The following is a 7,619-nucleotide window of genomic DNA, read 5'->3' as shown; positions in this document are numbered from 1 at the left end:
TCAATGGCGTATCACGGTGGTGTATTTATCATTTGAAACAGCCCCCTAAGTGAGTCAGATAGACATAATTTCCATTTATATTCTCTAGAAAGTAGAAACTTATGTGCCCATGCTTTCTTGGGAGGTGCAATTCTAGGATAACAAGAGTAAGGAAAGAAGTGGCATGGGGTGTGGAGGGAGGCTAAGTAGATATAAGGTGACCACACCTTCATGAGAAAGCAACCAGGTGCTCAGTCATGTAGTATGCCTCTAGCCAAGCCATAAAAAACCCACAGCATCTCAGAGAAAGGAAGTAAGAAGAATTTTTCTGACAGCTTTTTCTTGTTTTCTGTCTCTTAACATTTGCTCCATAGGGCGCTGGCTCCCTGACAGTTCTGGTTTTGTTATCTTGCCTCTGTGGGCAGCTTCTGGAGAAGCTAGAGCTTCTGTGGACCTGCATGGGTTGAGGTGGGCACCTGAGCTGCTGTTGCTCCTGCCAGAATCTGGCCTTCACCCAGGGCAAGGCTAAGACAGCTACCAAGGGTAGAAGATGAAGTGGCTGTGGGCCTAGGAGGCCAACAAAGCTAAAATGATCTGTAAGATGCATAAGCTTTGTCTGACACACTGCACAGACTGTCCTCTGACACCTGGCTCTCATGCCGCAGTAGTGGGGCCTTCAATTTTGTAAGACCAAGATGCCCCTGTTTTTATCTTTGACATGGGAGGTACAAATCACTTGGTCATGGAATCCACATAAGTTGCAATCTTCTAAAGACACTTAAAGAGGGTTAATGAACTAAGCCACAATTCCTACTGCTGTAGTTGATCCCAATAATATAACTGATATTCTCATTTTAGATTTATTTCTCCCCAGGAAAGCACATTTGCTGGTCTTGTTTGCTAGCCTGGTAGGAATTCCAGTTTCATCATCACTAAGTGGTCTGAGTCTTTAGTGGCTTTGTCTGTGGTCTATAATAGTTATTGTAACTGTTTAGTAACAGTTATTACCAAAAATGTAAGATTAAGGGATACCCTGCGATTCCTCTGGGTTTGAGATATAACCCTTTCTATTCTATTGTGGAGTAGACATCCCAACTCTTCGTGGTAATCAGAATTGATTACCTGAGCAAGAAGTAACATTTTCTTTGCCTGCTTGTTCATGGGTATGAATCCAAAGTGGCCACATGGTAATGGCTATTGTTTTCAATTCAGTGGAATCTTTATTGTGTCACTTGGTTGAAGTGTTTTTCACCTCTTCCCATCCCCCATTCCAAATAAGGACTAGGGACTCTGTCTTGGCAGAGCTTAACTTTTCAGGACAAGAAAGATAAATTCTGCTAGGAAGAGTAAGGGTGAGAGGAGTTACATCCACTTTCACCCATTGGTTCCTAAATTCATGTAGTTTAGCTATTGGAGACACAGTACCATATATGGGCCTTTGATTCAGGGTATATGCAGTTGACCCTTGAATAACAGGATTTTGAGCTGCTTGGGTCCCCTTATATGTGGATTTTCTTCCACCTCTGCCACCCCTGAGATAGCAAGACCAAATCCCTCCTCTTCTTCCTCCTCTCCAGCCTACTCAATGTGAAGATGATGAAGATGAAGACCTTTATAATGATCCACTCTCACTTAATGAGTAGTAAATATATTTTCTCTTCTTTATGATTTTCTTAGTAAAGTTTTCGTTTCCCTAGCTTATTTTATTGTACCAATAGAGCATATAATACATATAACATAAAAACATGTGTTAATTGACTGCTTATGTTATTGGTAAGGCTTCTTGTCAACAGCAGGTTATCAATAGTTAAGTTTTTGGGAAGTCAAAAGTTATACACAAATTTTCAACTGTGTGGGAGTCGGTGCCATTAACCCCTACATTGTTCAAGGATCAGCTATATTATATCCTGGAGAACAGTGCACCAACCCTATAAAATGTTATTCCCAAGCAGACTCTTCAACTGAGTCTTCAGTAAGCTCCTCTATTGTTCTGTCAGGCTGGCTGTTTCTGGTAATGGGGTAGAGAGTAGGACCAGCAAATCCTGTGGTCATGGGCCCATTGTTGTACCTCCTTAAGATGAGAGGTTTGAGAAAATATAATGCAGAGTGTCATGTTGAAATTAGGCATCCTATAAACTCCCAGTTGCTGGAGCTGGCAGAGGCATTGAAGGCAGGGAAGGTGATATGAAGTAGATATTGATTCTGATAACGATGAGCTTCTGTCCTCTTAAGGTGGAGATGTCCAATGATGAATGGCGTCATATTGAGGGCTATGTGTTGGTCTCTGCATTGAGGGGTTGAGCACTCAGCAGTGGCAGTTACTGGCTTAGACTTGGTGGAAGGGAACCTATGTTGTTGGGCCCATGTAGACCAGCCATCTCTGCTGTCATAGCTGCTTGGTTCAAGGGTCTCTTCAGAGGTTGGCTGACTTCCATAAAATGTGTGATTCCATCCATCTGATGTTTGAGTTCCTCTTCTGCAGTAGATAATTTCTGGTAAGCATTCATGTGAGACACAAACATCCACATTTTGTGCCCACTCCCATAAATCCATCCATAGACCTCACCACCGTTCATAGTAACCGATCTTTCAGACTTATTGCCTTCAGCACTCTGAAAATTCAGCCAAGGCATTTGTTGATGTCTAAGTGCCTGTTTAATCCATATCTCAGGCTAACTCTCTAACCAAGTTTACTGCTTGGAAATCTCCCCACTGGGAGAATTTCTTCTCATCAGTGTTTTCTGGGGCATCTCTGAGTGGGGCTGTATTGTGGTGGTGGTACATTTCTAGCTAGCACCAACATAACTGTGAACTGGGCCTAAGTCTTTTCTTCTTCTGATGTTTGTTTATAGAAAACTCTTCATGAAGTCATAGGTATGGATGGAAGAAAATGCACCAGTCCAATAGCAGTAGGGGCCTGGGTATCCTATGCATTTGAGTAATTCACATCTTCTGGACCTGCCTAAACCTAGTCCCCAAGTACCGCAGATATTGTGACTTACTGATTCACCCAGCTCATCAAGCCTACCTCCAGTTGTTTTGTCAAGTGGTGTTCCATGTGGGTACCAGTACCCCAGCTAGTAGCATGTCAAGAGCTATTTTTCAAAATGAGAGTAGTTCTCTGACAGAGGTCATGGTCTTGGTCCAGAGCCATAGGGATCTGCACTGCAGTGTTTAGGGATGCAACCCTGCTACCCCTCATCCGTTTTTAGATTATCTTAATTGTGTTTATAACTGGCTTGCTCCTCTGAACATAATGTCATTATTGCATATGACATCACTATAAATTATTGGAAAGGTCCAAGGCCCTTTATTTGTGACCATTTAGAGAGTACTGGCATTTTATTTTAGAGGTATTTTGTCAAGCCCATCAAATAAATTAACATATACATTTCATTTGAAGGAAACAACATGTTTGCATCCCAATACAGACAGAAAAGGGGAATGAGGACTGAGAAAGAAAAAGAGGAAGACCATTTTGCAGTTTATCATGATGTAATAACACCCCTTATAATGCTTTTAATCTGAGAAGGCTGGCGTGAGAAAATGCATTAGAGGAAAAGTATTAGCTTAGCAGACACAGATGAGGTACACGCAGATCTTTACTATAGGCTGAAGTCAGTGGTCGTGCATGTTAAGATCCTCTTTGGGCAGGGAACTGTGATGGTATGCTTACTTTGTTCAGCGCATTCTGCCTCATTGTGAGTGTGCATGGTATTTCTTTATTAGAGGCTGTGTGATCCCCAGTGCTGCCACCCCCTTCCCATCCACTTCTGGAGCATCTCCCTTCCAGATATACTCTCTTCACCTTGATGTACCTTGCTTCCCACAGAGCCATCTTCTTTCCATGACCCCAACCCTAATCCCCAATGCCCACTCCTTCTTTCTGGCCATTGGTGTCAGTCATTGAACTGCATTTGATTTTCCCTAGGATGAATCTGGAATAAGAAAATATGAATTGAAATGCTGCTCATTGGTCCAGCCTCAGGAGCAAATATCTACACTACAATTATATCTTTTATAATGTCAACCTTCTTCCTGGGTATTTTTATGGACAGGCAGCATAGTATAATGGCTAAATTAATGAGTACTGAAAGCAGATTGCCTGGTTCCAAATCCCAGTTCTACTGCTTAGCTGTGTGACCTGGCATAAGCCTTTAAAGTCTCTGTTTCTCAGTTTTCTTATCTATAAAATCAGGAAAATGTTTTATATATGTTTATATAAGTTATTCTGTAACATCTATATTATATTGTGGGATTTTGTGAAAATTAATAACCTAATGTCTATAAACTACTTATAAGAGTGCCTGACATACCCTACATGACTTGTAGATGTTTAGTATTCTTCCTTCTTCTCATTATTATGCTAAAAGTCAATATGTTTTCTCTTTTTCCAGTTGCATTTCAAAAAAGATACTGTTTTGCTATCTTACATGGTTTGAAGCCAGGCTTCAGAAAGCAAGGGGATATAAACCATGCCCAAAATTGGAGGTGGAGGGGAGAAAACAAATCTAATTAATAGAAAAAGCACTGGCAAGCTCATATGTAAAGTAGTAGGAGAGGCAAGAACACTTTGTTAGGCCTGGAATGTGAAGACATCTTAATTTTCCTAAGAGCGCTAATGAAGCTGGATAGCCAAGGGTGAACAAATAAATGATTTATTCTGGTAAGCTTGATCATGACTGCATTAAACATTTGAATACTTAATGATTTACACATTTGGAGAAAGGAAGGCTGGGAGGTCTTAGAATACTGTTAGATTCTTCTCCAATTTTTTATCGTTATTTGTTATTTCCATTTTTAAGTGAAGGAAAAAGTTAAGTTACTCTTTTATTTTTGAAGTTAATGTGGCTGGTATATTGCAATGTTTTTACATTACGAAGATGTTCATAACAAATTAAACACCGAGAGATAAAATTTTCTTTCACTTTATGCACTTAAAACAAAATTAGAGTTTTATTTTGCAGTTTTATTTAAAGAGGAATTAAAATTCAAGAATAAGCTCAGCATGTTGCTATAGATGGAGTGAGGACTGAGGATCAATCAGCTGAATTTCATGAGTCCATGGTGCTGAAGATGGTTTGTTATTACATGCATTCAGATGTCCTCCCATAGACAAACACGTACTAAGAGCAAAAGAACTTATTTATTTTTAAAAGGCTTCTGTCCAAATAAAGTTTTGAATTTCTGAAGGAAGGAAAGAGCAAAGACGTTTCATAGAGTATTGACATTTAGTAAGGACTTAAATGTTTGTTTGATATTTCCATTAGGTTAAGATATATTAACTCATTATAGATCATGCATATAAATGATTGCAATTATTCTTTCTCATATACATGTCCCTTTGCAAAGGGGCTCTGTAGCTCCTTTCTTCAGGAAGTGGAATCTATCTCCCCACTCTTTGAATATGAGCTGGTCTTGCAATTGTTTGACTAATGAAATACAGTGGAAATAATACTGCTCCAGTTTCAAGCCTAGACCATATGAAGCCTTCCTTACTTCAGTCCCTTTTAGGACCCCCTAGCCACCATGAAAAGCCAGTTGGCTTCTGTTCAAATAAAGTTTTGAATTTCAAAAGGAAGAAAAAAGCAAAGTCATTTCATAGAGTATTGACATTTAGTAAGTACTTAAATGTTTGATATTTCAGTTAGGTTAAGATATATTAACTTGATGTAGATCATGCATAATGTAAAACATGGTTTCATAATGTAAAAAGATGGCTTTTTGTGGGGGCGAGGGGGTTCCAAAAGCGGCTGAAGTAGGAAGGGAATCAGAGGCTCGCTAAATACCACATGATTCAACTACCTATGTGATGGCGATCATCCTGGCCAGGGCTACACAGAGAAGCAGAGCTGCCTAAATCTACTTGCAGCTGCAAAAGCAAGTCGAGCCAATGTCAGAAGAACCATCCAGTTGAGCCCAGGCCAAACTGCCAACCTGCAGAATAAGTAAACAGAAGTTGGTATCTGCCTTGGAAGAAGAGCTAACATTTTCGGAGTGCTTACCATGTGACTCTATTCAAAGTGTTTTGCAGTTATTGACTCACTTAATCCTGATAATGACCCCGCGATAGGGTTGCAGGTGAAGAAATTAGCCTCTGCTCAGTGAGATAAAGACCAAGGTAGACACAGCCAAATTTCTTTGCAGACTTTCTCAGCTGAGATTTCTCTAGAGTCAGGCTGGCAAATTTGTCCTGTAAACAAACAGATAGCAAGTATTTTAGGTTTTGGAGTCCCTATTATCTGTATCACAACTATTCAAACTTGCCTTTGCAGTGTGAAAGTAATCATACATAATAGGTAAGCAAATGAGCCCAGGGTTCCAATAAAACAGGTGGTGGGCTGGGTTGAGCCTGTAGATTTGCTCTTCTCACCCCACTGTAGAAATGAAGCACTAATGACATAAGACACCTATCCGAAGAACCCGCTCCCTATGTTTAACGTGGGTTCTTTTCTATTTCCTAAGTGTCTCGGCTGGGTTGAGAAATAAAGGGAAAGAGCACGAGAGAGAAATTTAAAGCTGGGTGTCTGGGGGAGACCTCACATGTTGGCAGGATCCGTGATGTTCACCAAGCCCTAAAACCAGCAAGTTTTTATTAGCGATTTTCAAAAGGGGAGGGAGTGCAGGAATAGGGTGTGGGTCACAGAGATCACATACTTCACAAGGTAATAAAATATCACAAAGCAAATGGAGGCAGGGTGAGATCACAGGACCACCGGATGAGGCGAAATTAAAATTGCTAATGAAGTTTCGGGCACGCATTGTCGATAACATCTTATCAGGAAACAGGGTTTGAGAGCAGACAACCTGTCTGACCAAAATTTATTAGGCAGGAATTTTCCTCCTTCTAATAAGCCTGGGAGTGCTACAGGAGACGGGGCTTATTTCTTTCCTTAGGCTTCGACCATAAAAGACGGCATGCTTCTAAAGGGGCCATTTATAGGCCTATCCTCAGGGCGCATTCTCTTTCTCAGGGATGTTCCTTGCTGAGAAAAAGAATTCAGTGATATTTCTCCTATTTGCTTATGAAAGAGGAGAAATATAGCTCTGTTCCATCTGGCTCACCGGCGGCCAGTTCAAAGTTACCTCTCTTGTTCCCTGAACATTGCTGTTATCCTGTTCTTTTCTTTAAGATGTCCAGATTTCATATTGTTCAAACACACATGCTCTACAAACAATTTGTGCAGTTGACACAATCACAGGGTCGGGAGGCGATATTCATCCTCCTCAGCTTATGAAGAAGATGACGAGATTAAGAGATTAAAGTAAAGACAGGCATAGGAACTCACAAGTGTATTGATTGGGGAAGTGATAAGTGTCCATGAAATCTTCATAATTTATGTTCAGAGATTACAGTAAAGACAGGCATAAGAAATTATAAAAGTATTAATTTGGGGAACTAATAAATGTCCATGAAATCTTCACAATTTATGTTCTTCTGCCATGGCTTCAACCGGTCCCTCCGTTCGGGGTCCCTGACTTCCCACAACAGACACCCATTGAATGTAATAAATTAACCTATCTCCTATGCATCTGGCATGGTATCTAAGTCTGTATCATACTTAAGAGAACTGATGAAACAGTCACACAAGTCATTTTCAGCAGGCTTTAATTCTCCTGTAGAACTTCAGTTGAGAAAG

The 7,619-nt window shown here is 40.4% G+C and overlaps 1 long non-coding RNA gene across 1 annotated transcript; it reads right to left on the bottom strand.

Moving 5' to 3' along the window:
• Positions 1–1,611: 1,611 nt before the first annotated feature.
• On the bottom strand, positions 1,612–6,172 carry LOC140712075 (uncharacterized). Its single transcript, XR_012093532.1, has 2 exons — positions 5,985–6,172; positions 1,612–2,455 (listed from the first exon to the last, which is right to left on the bottom strand). It is a non-coding gene; the product is annotated as an uncharacterized lncRNA (long non-coding RNA).
• Between the last annotated feature and the right edge of the window lie 1,447 nt (positions 6,173–7,619).

Source organism: Chlorocebus sabaeus, chromosome 7 (genome assembly GCF_047675955.1).
Source record: "Chlorocebus sabaeus isolate Y175 chromosome 7, mChlSab1.0.hap1, whole genome shotgun sequence".
Classification (NCBI taxonomy): Eukaryota; Metazoa; Chordata; class Mammalia; order Primates; family Cercopithecidae; genus Chlorocebus; species Chlorocebus sabaeus.
This window is presented reverse-complemented; position numbering and strand designations above follow the sequence as displayed.